The sequence below is a fragment of the Phascolarctos cinereus genome, unplaced genomic scaffold, assembly GCF_003287225.1.
Source record: "Phascolarctos cinereus isolate Bilbo 61053 unplaced genomic scaffold, phaCin_HiC Scaffold_4;HRSCAF=312, whole genome shotgun sequence".
NCBI lineage: Eukaryota > Metazoa > Chordata > Mammalia > Diprotodontia > Phascolarctidae > Phascolarctos > Phascolarctos cinereus.
Window position 1 is genome coordinate 260,869,413 of NW_027555847.1, and position 11,585 is coordinate 260,880,997.

Here is an 11,585-nt window from a genome sequence, read left to right on the forward strand (position 1 = left end):
CCTTCTTACTTTCTTGATATTTTTCTTTTAGCAACATAAGTGCAGTTATTTGAGGCAAAGAAGTATTGTCAATGGCTGCAGCAATTAATCCTAAGGAGGTTCCTACCCTTCCTAAAGGTTAAAAAGGGAATTTACAGCAATCTACTAGAATGCAAACAGTGCCGTGATTTAGTAGAATGTTATTAACCACAAATCTAAGTCTCATTCTGAAAGCTAATAAAAGAATCTTGAATTCCACTATACTATCATTCTCCCAATTTAAGGGGCAATGGTTTATTAAAAAAATAAAAAAGAAAGATATAAACAGGAATTGAATTAGTGGAGGACTGTTTTTCACTGGGTTTGCATCAGCTATGATCTTAGTTTGGAATTTTAAGGAGAACAATACAGCCAACTCCATTTATTCATCTTAAAAATATCATGGTAGTGAGGGCAGGATGGTGGTGCACGTGCGTCCATGCGTGGCCATGGGATGCTTTCACTTCACGCGGGACCCCATCTCCAAGTCCATAGGGAGCAATATGCTGCATTTGAACCAGCTCAGCACGGAGCAGTTTACCACGCTGACCGAAGTGATTTTCTACTTTTTGGTTCAATCCAAGGAGGTTGAAACATTCCTGTCTAAACTGTCTGATTTTGCTGCCACCAATCAAATCAGCCTCAGCCCTTAAAGAATATTGTGAAAAGCCTTCTCCTAGTGCCCAATGGTGCCTTGAAGAAGAATATGACTGCTGAGCAGGTCAGAGCAGATTTCATTACTCTGGGGCTCAGTGAAAAGAAAGCCACTTATTTTTCTGAGAAGTGGAAACAGAAATCTCCCACACTTGCACAATGGGCAGTAGGAGAGACACTGATGATCAACCAGCTTATAGATATGGAATGGAAATTTGGAGTAACATCGGGGAGCAGTGAACTGCAGAAAGTGGGCAGTATTTTTTTACAGTTGAAGTTGGTGGTTAAAAAAGGAAACCAGACTGAAAATGTGTATACAGAGTTAACTCTGCCTCAATTCTATAACTTCCTGAGTGAGATGGAATGTGTCCGAGCCAGCATGGAGTGTTTCTGCTGAAGGTGAAGAAAGAAGGCTCAGAGGTATAACTTGTTTGTCCTTGTGGGCCTGCTTTGTAACAGCTCGAGAGCTGGGGTATCCCACAAAAAGTTCACAGTTCTGTACTAGGGAGCCCAATACAGTTATCACATAAATTCTTGATTCTTGAAATAACCACTCATCACATAGGCCATATCTCAAATATTTAAACCATTCTGAGTGGGAGAAATGGAGCCAGTTTGTGATACTCTGCCTTTCCCTCCTCCAGAACTCCTGTTTTCTCAAACTTCCAAGATCAGCAGTCTAACTACAGAACAGAGTTAAGCTGAAATTTGGCAAGGGAGGGCTTCACTGCCAGCATCCTGAGAGCCAGAATCTGAAACAAACAAAAAAATGCATTTACCGTGTGTAGTAGAGATTCTTTCAGATGAGACCCTATTTTAATGATATATCTATCTGTATGTAAACCCAAGAGCTCCTCTTTCAAAGACTTCTGTTCTTTGGAGGCCTTGACTTAGTCTCTCCTTCTGCGTCTGCCCTGTGAAGGTCATCATCTTCTCAGCCTCCTTAGGAGTCTTTTTCGCTGGCTAAGTAGCCACTGAACAGAGTTCTGCCTTATCTAAGTGTCTAATAAAGAGTTTGAAAAAGAAAAAAAATATCATGGTAGTGCTAATGATAAGTATCATGGCAGCTAATTGATTTTTTAGTCACTTGAATCAAAACCCTGAAGGAAACTAAAGAGATAAAGGTACCTCATAAGAAACTGATAAGGCTTATTCTTTTGAAATTAAGGAATACAAAACCACAGTTAAAGTTTAGCAAGGGTACAATTGTTTACTTGTGGTAGATGAGATGAATTATTTCTAAAAATTACATAGTATCATCTCAAAAGGTGTTACATATGTGCAGTGTTCTATCCCTGGGTTACTGGGCCATCCACCAGGGACATAAGATTCTTGACCAGTGACACTATATAAACACCCAACCTCATGAAATTGTATTATTATGCAAGTGAATTCTTCTTGAAATAAACATCAAGGCCAATGCCAAAGGGAAAAACAAGGTAAGGAAATGTTATCAAAAGGCAATATTCAACCTGAGGAGTCTGGAAACAGGTAGGGGGAAGGATATTGGTGGGGAAGGGAGCCTGACTCAATTTGTCATTACAATAATGCTGAGGAGGGTAGAGAGGAAGTTAGTTGTTTTTATGTATATAAGTAGCAGGCATTCTTAAACAGCAATTGATAGAGTCACAGTGCCATTACTGTACATATGTGTGTGTGCATGTATGTATATATAATACTTGGTTTAACATGCATGGTTTTGAATTTTGAATTAATTTGAATTTAAATTAACACAATAATTGTGTAGTAGAAAAAAGTCTAGATATTGAGTCAAAGGAACTGAATTTAAACTCCAGCTGGACTGCTTTCTGTTTGTCTAATCTTAGGCTAGATACTTAAACTTTCTGAGGTTGTTTCCTCATATGTAAAATGAAGGATATGTAGCATGATCAACATGATGATAAAAAAGATAAGTTCTACCAACCTCTTCAACTCCTAAACTTCAAAATAAAGGAATTAGATCAGTCAGTCACTCATTTAATAATCTTTTTTTTACCACTTACACTGTGCCAGGTACTATGCTAAACAGCAGAGATCCAAAACAAACCCTAGTTTCAAAGGGCTCACAGTTTAATGGGGAATAAAATATAGAGACAATTACATATAAATAAGCTATTCAGGATAAACTGAAAATAATCAACAGAAGTAGGCATCAACATTTAGGAAGATTGGGAAACACTTCCTACAGAAATCAGGATTTTAGATGGGACTTGAAGGAAGACAGGAAAGTCAGAAATACAGCTTGAAGAGGAATAAAGGCTGACCATCCTAGGCCACTTCCCAGAAAGAAGGCAAATGGAGGGATTCAGCAAGGGAGAAAAGGACCAGATGTTCCGAGGTGAAAGGTCATAAGGGCAGATAGATATTCCAGCATCAGAAGGCCCCAAGCATCTCTGAGTTAGCTTAGAATTGAGACATGTTGCTGTTTGCAGTAGAATTCACTAAGACAAGAGAAGGAAATTAAAGGCATAAATATAAACAAGAAAGAGACAAAATTATCCCCATTTGCTATTGACATGATGATTAATTTTAAAAAGTGCAGAGAATCAGCAAAGAAACTTTAACAATGACTAGCTTTAACAAAGTAGAGAAGTTCAAAATAACTTCCCCCCCAAAAAATAATTAAATACCTTTCAATAGCAAAATACAAAAAACAAAAATCTAGGAAGAAACAACATAAAAGCAAATTCCATTGGAAATAACTACAAAATGAATAAACCCTCTGGGTGTCAACTGAGCAAGGTATACCTGAGAAATATAGGTAGTGTAATAGGTGTTAAGGGATGGAATCAATCAGGCTCTGGAAACAGCTTTGTCTTCTTTCAGATAAAATGATGTTATAGGTGGAAAATGCTAATCCTATCACACCAGGTATCCCTCTACTGTGTCTGTCCTCTCATAGTCCAAAAAAAAATGTAAATTTCTTCTTCTGTCATGACAGTATCATGATGAATCTCGTAAGTTTTTGTTTGTTTTGTTTTTGTTTTCGGTCATTCCTCCGATGAGTAGTGATTTATAACATCCAAAAGCTGCTCTGGCTAAAAGACACCCCATAAAACATGCTGTGTACTGGGCATGCTCCATTGCCATATATCCTATCCTTGGAGAAAGGTCCCTTCTAGCGATACATTTGCCTGTGCCCTTTGTAATGGTGATAGGGTTAGTACAGAAATCTTTTGAATTTTCTGACAGCAGCTGGGAGATGAGGTTGCATAGAAGATAATTGATTGTGAACAAATGTGGATAATGGACAATTAAGCAGGAAAAAATAAATATTACCACACTATGAGTAGTGTCTTCAATATCTGAAACTGTCTCTTCTTCCTCTTTTCAGAAAGAGCAATATGAAAATTGTCCTCTGCTACTTCTTATGACGGATGAAGTGACACCCTCACCCAGTCAGCATTTTATTCATTCATTCATTCATTTGCCTGCTAGTTTGTTTAATTATCTATGTTCTATTTTCATTCATTCATTTATTTGTTCATTCATTCATTTTTCAATTTTTCTCTGTATTTACTTGTCTCCAACTCTATTAATTTTTATTGGTTTTCTTGTTTGTTTCCAATCCATTTACTAGCTTATCAAGATCATATCAAGCATGTACACCAAATCTAACATATAGGATGAAGTTAATGGAGCAGGTATACCATAGTGCTTTTAGATTAGGGGAGAAAAAAACTAAATGCCCAAGAATAAGATAAATAAGCATAGAGGAAAAACTTAGAATTTTAGACCTACTAAAATATCTTAGAAGACAGCCAAACCTGATAACTATAAACTCAGAGAAGTGAAGTGACTTGCCTAGGATTAAACAACTAGCTAGTTATGGAGCCAAGAAAAAATCTCAGGGTTTTTTTTGACCCCCTGTTCAATACTCTTTCCATTCCATCACACTCACAAGTTTTACTGAAAAGGCTGTTACCATCCACATCACTTTATTTTTACGAAGGGTCCACTATGCTGAAAACTACTTAATCCTATAAAAAAGCTAATGAATTTAAATAACCCAGTCTGACCAGTTTTAATTGAATTAGCAGCGTGCACACCAATTAATTGCTTGTATTCGTATGATCAGCCACAGCCAGACAAACTATACATTGGTCCCAACATCATGTTGTCATTTTTGTCCTCTTTGAGCACAAAAGACAAACAACAACAAAACAAAAACAATGAAGTATTGTTTTGGGGAAGTTAAGGTTGTCTTATGCAAAATACGTGCCAATTACAAAGAGAGAATGAATAGAAATTTTTAAAGTGCAAAAGAGAACCAAAGATTAAAAATACAAGGCTCTAAACAGCATAGGTCCAATAGCTGCCACACAGTCAATCTTTATTTTAGCAAGACATATATATATATAAATGCTTTGTTTTTGAATTATAAACTCAGTACATAAGCAAAAACAAACAAACAAACAAACATTTTTGGTCAATTCTTTATGCTGCTCTTCAAAGGATCCGTAATAAAAAGCCAATGACACAGGAAAAACTGTCATTCTTATAAATATGTGGTTGTATGGATCCATAATTCAGAAACATTGAGCAGCCATATTAACTCCTTCACCTCTTTGTTATCCAATCACTACTTGACCCACTATTTTGTACCAGTCAAATCCCATTTCTTTTCAATTATTTTTATATTTGCTCACAAAAAATATTTGTGAAAGTAGGCATATCATCTGACTCATACTGAATAGACAGTGATTCTTCCTAGACTGTGGTGTCTATACATTTTTTTTTTCATCATGAAGGGTCAGAACTTTTGTTGAAAGTTAGACTACAGAATATAGGTGTTCTCAGACCCTGTATGACTCATCTTGTCTGGGAGCTGGGAGCTGAAGTATACTCAGATATTGTTGTTCTGCAAGGCTGGTAACCTTGGGGGAGACCCCAGCATCTGACCTGGTGCTGGATGGAAACAATTCTCAGCTAACATTTATGAAGCACCTATTGTATATCAAAACATTGTACTAAATTCATGTTAGTGGGGTACGTGCTACTTAGTGAAGCTTCAATGCAGGATTCAATAATTGTAAGTAATTATATGTCACTTTAAGGTTTACAAACACTTTACAAATATTATGTGATTTTATTCTTGCAATAACCCAGAGAGAAGTGCTATTATTATTATTCTCATTTTAAAGTTAAAAATAAATTTAAATGTGTAATAAAACATATAATGTATAGCACACATTATATATTATATCCCTCATAGTCAAAGCCATGGACTCATTTTCAAGGGGAAAAAATGTATGTATAACATAACATTCTATATTATAGTAACTATAACAGTTATATTAAATATGTATTTGATATAATAGATCACATATGTATGTATATATGTATATATGTGTGTGTAAAACATACATTTTAGCTAAATTCACAGCAAGAAGAAAAAAGAAACCCTATGTATTAGTTAAGGGAAACAAGCAAAACAAATCAAAAGGAAAATGACTTTCAACATGATCATACACATGAACACATGCAAACTCTCCGGAAATAAATCAGGCCTGGGGGACTCAAATGTATTTGTTGGTCATTTCATGGAGGGCAGGGAGAGCACAAAATTTTGAAGCAACATTTTTCTTACTTATCCAGTAAAGGGGAAAGGCATTCCTCCAGGAGCACTTATGTTAAAAGGGTGATTGTTGTACAGTACTAAGTCTTTTCTTTGAACATATTAAGCCAATGTCCTGAACTTATATTAAAACCATAATTTGAGTTTTGAGACTGTAAAAAGTGTTGCAGAGTCAACAAGATTTTCCAATAACAAAAAAACCCATAAAACATTTCACTTTTTTTTCCATTGCTACATTTTGTAAGTAAATGTTTTCATTTGCTTCAGGAAAGTGGCATTGGTTTTGTATAAGAGGGATCACAAAGGTAAAAGAAAATTTTTAAATGATGAGAAAAAATATAACATTGCATTTCAAAAGGCAGATTTATTTTAAAGAAAGAGAGAATTGGAAACATAAGCCAGGGATGTAGCATTTTTTTGTTGGCTGTTTTTAAAAAAATGCCACTTGCATATTGTAATTAAGTTAAAGAACTTCAGATTATGGATAAATGCACATGCAAAACTGGTTCAGTGATTATGAATGAACAAACTGAAAGATCTGGTAAGATCAGTTCAAACAATGTGTTTAAACTAATCATGCATGTAATATTATTATCTAGCCCCTGTCTTCATCTTTGGGCACTTAGGTGGCATAGTGGATAGAATGCCAGGCCTGGAGTGAAGAAGGCTCATCTTCCTGCTTTCAAAGCTGGTTTCAGATTTATTAGCTGTGTGATTCTGGATAAGTCATTTAACCCTGTTTGCCTCAATTTCCTCATCTGTAAAATGAGCTGGAGAAGGAAATGGCAAACAACTCAATATCTTTGCGAAGAAAACTTCAATGCTATCATGAAGAGTCAAATACAACTGAACAACAGATCTTTATCTTTTCAACAAGAATAGCACAAGACTTTATCAATTTGTCAAATATCAATATTTCTTTAAAATCTAGGTAAACTGTAACTGTAGCATTTCACTGATTTACCAGTCCAGTAATTGTGTCAGAAGAACAAGTTTAGTTTATATAATTGGGTTTGTTTTTGTTTTTATGAAGCCATATTGGTTCTTTATGGTCATTGCTTCTTATTCTACTTTTTACCAAATGTACTTCAATATGACATTCTAGAATTTCATAAGCATCAAGTCAAGATCACTTTCATTCTTTACTGTTTTGAAAATTGAGACACTTGTCATTCTCAAATCCTAAAATATCTTTTCAATTCTCTACAATTTTTCAGAGATCACTGATCATGGCTCAGTAACCACATCTGCCATTTCTTTAAATTTCTAAGGCCATAGTTCATCATGGCCTGATCATTTGAATGCATGAGAAAGAGCTAGCGATTCTCATACTATCACCTTGATTATCTTGAGTATCAACTTTCTCTGTCATTTTTGTTCTTGACTTTCCTAACCAAAGATCATTCTCTTTGACAGATAAAACAGAAATAAAATGAGTCAAGTATCTCTAATTTCTCTCTACTGTGACATATTATCTCCCTATTAATTCCAAGCAATGATACTATCTATTCTTTAATTCAACTTTTCCCCTGATATCAATAAAAATACCATTTGTATTATCCTTAATTTTCCTTGTTGTTTTCAGTTGATTTTAGTTTTAGTACTTCTGAAATATTTTTTAAGGAACTGAACCATGCTCTTGTAATCATCATCCATTATCTGACCTAGCTGCCATCTTCTGTTCACTTGCTTTTTGAATCTGAGTTGGTCGATGGTCTCTTACAGAAGCTCTTTAGACAGCTCCATCTATTGACCTTCATTCTTGAGCATTTTCCCATCTCTCCTGAATGGATTTACTTTCTAGAATTTGAGAGCATGTCCTTTTACTGAACCTTTTGAAACCTACTCTTCCAAAATCTAGGTTGTATATGAGATTATTCCTACATTAACTCTTAATGTCTATTACAAATTAGTTTACTGGCTACAATCAATTGTTCACCACAGTTGCAGTGCCATCAGCAGAAATTTAGAATGTTCAATTCAATAATTGAACAAATATTGATTGATGATATACAATGTGCCTAGAGCTAGTAAAAAATAAAGTTAATCAAAATATAATAATTGACCTCAGAGAGCTTATCGTCTAGTAGGGAAAATAAGCCAACTACGTACATCTTTTAATGTTTTAATGGATCCTATGATCTTAATTATATGTGTTCTCCATCTAAAAATGTAGATTATGATGTAGTCATGCCATCTCATTCTGTAAGACTCTTCCATGCCTTCCCATGAATCTTCCACAAGGTTTCTAAGTGGCGAAGATTTTCCATTTTTACTTTACATAGGTAAAAAAATAAAGCAATCTATTATCACGCATAGTGTTATATTATTGATTCTTTTAAAATATTATTAGAAGCACTGAAAGATTAGATGATTTCATCACATGAAATAACTATTTCTGTTACAATAAAACCAACTCCTTTATTTATAACTAAATGGAAGGATTATTCAAAGGTCATTGGAGAGACAAAGCCCTTCTCTTGCCTGCTTTATTTTATACTAAATATATAAAATTGATATTTTACTTTTCTTTCTATAATGTATCACTTTTGGCCATAATAAATATACGCCAATATTTCACTGTGTCTGTGTTTTCATTGATATTTCATTGATATTCATATGTATTCTTCCTATGATGGAAATCATGATTCATGCATGGCAGGCAAACCCATGTGGCATTTCTTTCAAAAACTTCAGTACACAAGATCCACTTAAATTACTGGAATCTTTTCTTATGTTCTCTTGACATTACATGGATGCCATAGAAGCATATAGACTCTCTTGCTTTACTGAATGATCAGTCTATCTTTCTGGTAAAACCACTCTTATATGCCCCCTTCATTACATGCCTTCCCATGTTCTCTGCTTGATTTCCTCTACCATTATGACCACTACTTCAAACTTCGATCTCTGTCTAACTTCTTCCCAAACACTTATCCAACATGCCCAAGTCTCCCCTATCTTAAACACCTTCATTTGATTTGAGCATCTCTATTAGCAATCTTCCTATATCTTTTTTCCCCTTTCTTAACTAAGATCCTTGAAGAATCCATCTACACCAGGTGCCTCCACTCCCTCTCCTCTTACTCAGTTCTAAACTCTCTTCAATCTGGTTGATTTGAACTGTTAAATTGTTTATTCCCATTCATTTTATCAATCAATAAATCAATAAGACTTTATTAAATGTTTACTGTGGGGTTATAACTACAAAGAATAAGATCACCACTACTCTTAAATAGCTTATTTTCTGTTAGGACATACAAAATGTAAATATGCAAGCATATACATATCCCAAATAAATAAAAATGACTATCAAGTACTTGGTGGGAGAGAGTGTAGTAATAGTTGTTACCAAGAAAAGCTTCATGTAAAAGGTGGTGCTTTAGCTGAGTCTTGAGACACATGAGGCATTGATTATATGTGGTGAGGTGGAGGTAAGGAAAGAATACTTTCCAGGCATGAGAGATGATCAGGACAAAAGTATTGATGTGGAGGATGAAGTGTGTGTCATCTGAGGAACAGAGACAAGACCAGTTGGGATTTCAAAGTACAAAAAGGTAAATTATGTATAAAGAGCTTAGAAAGATGGAGGGTAGGCACTTTAAAAGCCAAATAGACTTGATATTTTATTTTAGATTAAAGGAAATAGGTAGCCACTAGATTTTAATGAGTAAGGAATAACATGGTAGATCTACACTTATGAAAATCACTTTGGCAGGTATGTGAAGTATGTGAGGAAAGTCTTGAAGCAGGGAGACTAATTAAGAGGTGATCAGAATAGACTAGGTAAAAGTTGATGAGAGACTGAACTAATGTGGTGGTTCTGTGAGTAGAGAGAAAGAGTCATGTGCAAGAAATGTTGTTGAGGTAGAAATTATTATTTGTCAAATGACTCAAGATATCTGACAGAAAGAGAAGTTGAGGAGCATGTTAAGGTTATGAAGCTGGGAGACTAGAAGAATGGTGGCACACTGACTAGAGAATTGTAATTTGGTATAAGGATATAATTCTGTGAAGTTTGGATTCAATCAAAGGGCTGCTTTTGAGGACCTGGAAGGCCACATGTGGCCTCGAGGCTGCAGGTTCCCCTACCCCTGCTCTATCCACTGTGCCCTAGCTGCCCCTATAAGGTTATATTTGAAGGGAAAGATAATCAGTTGTTTTGGACATAGTGATTTTAAAATGTCTATGGGACATCTAGTTTGAAATATTCAGCAGGCACATGATGCAGAATTGGAGGGAGAATAAAATGAGTGATAGATAATCTGGTAGTCATCTATATAGAGATGATAACTGAGTTCATGAAAATTGATGAAGTAATTGAGGGACAATAGAAAGAAAGAAGAGAGCCGAGATAGAGCACTAGTGTTCACCCACACTTAGGAAGTGTGATATGGATTACAAAGCAGGAATGGCAAGGAATAGAGGGGAAATAGTTGAGAAACTGTTACACAAACCAAGAGGAGAGACAATAAGCAGGAAGAGATGGTGACTAGCAGTATCAAATGTAACAGAGAGGTCAAGAGGAATGAAAGCTCAGAAAGAAGACCAGCAAATTTAGTATTTAAGTGATTACTGTTAACTTCAGTGAGCAGTTTCCAATCAGTGATGAGGTTAGAAGCCAAATTATAAAGGAATTCATTAATGAATGAGATTAATTAAATTCACTCATTAATGAATGAAAGGAGAGAATGTGGAGGTAATTAATATAGGTGGCATTATCTAAGAGCCTGGCTAAGAAAAAGAGGCCGTGGGGAGGATATAGGATTATGGTTGGAGAGAAGGAGTGGTGAGATCTAGGAAAGGTGTTATTGGGTTTTTTTTTCTTGTTTTGTTTTCTTTTCTTAAGATGGGAGAGGGACAGATAGGTGCCATAGTGGATAAAGCACCGGCCCAGAAGTCAGGAGGACCTGAGTTCAAATCCAGCCTCAGACCAAACACTTGACACTTGCTAGCTGTGTGACCCTGGGCAAGTCACTTAACACCAGTTGCCTAAAAACAAACAAACAAAAAAAAAAGATGGGAGAGACTTGGGAATGTTTGAAGGCAGTAGAAAGGAAACAATAAATAGAGAAAAATTGAAGATAAAGGAGGAAGGGGAGAAATTGAAGGGGAAATCTGCTAGAGAAGCCAGGACATGTGGAGAGGCTGACTTTGGCCAGCAAAAGGGCCTCATTTGAGTCTCATTATCAGAGATTTGAAGAAAAGATAGAAGAGAGTGTGATGATGTCAAAGGGTTTTGAAATGAAGAGGAAAAGAGAAGGAATGTATGGCAAATGGCCTCAATCATGTTGGGCTTTTTTAAAGTATTTTAAAGTATTCTCAGGTGAAAGAA

General features: G+C 35.5%; 1 pseudogene; it reads left to right on the forward strand.

The window, feature by feature from the left end:
- Positions 1-467: 467 nt before the first annotated feature.
- Positions 468-1,085, forward strand: LOC110220560 (COMM domain-containing protein 7 pseudogene; annotated as a pseudogene).
- The last annotated feature ends 10,500 nt before the right edge of the window (positions 1,086-11,585 follow it).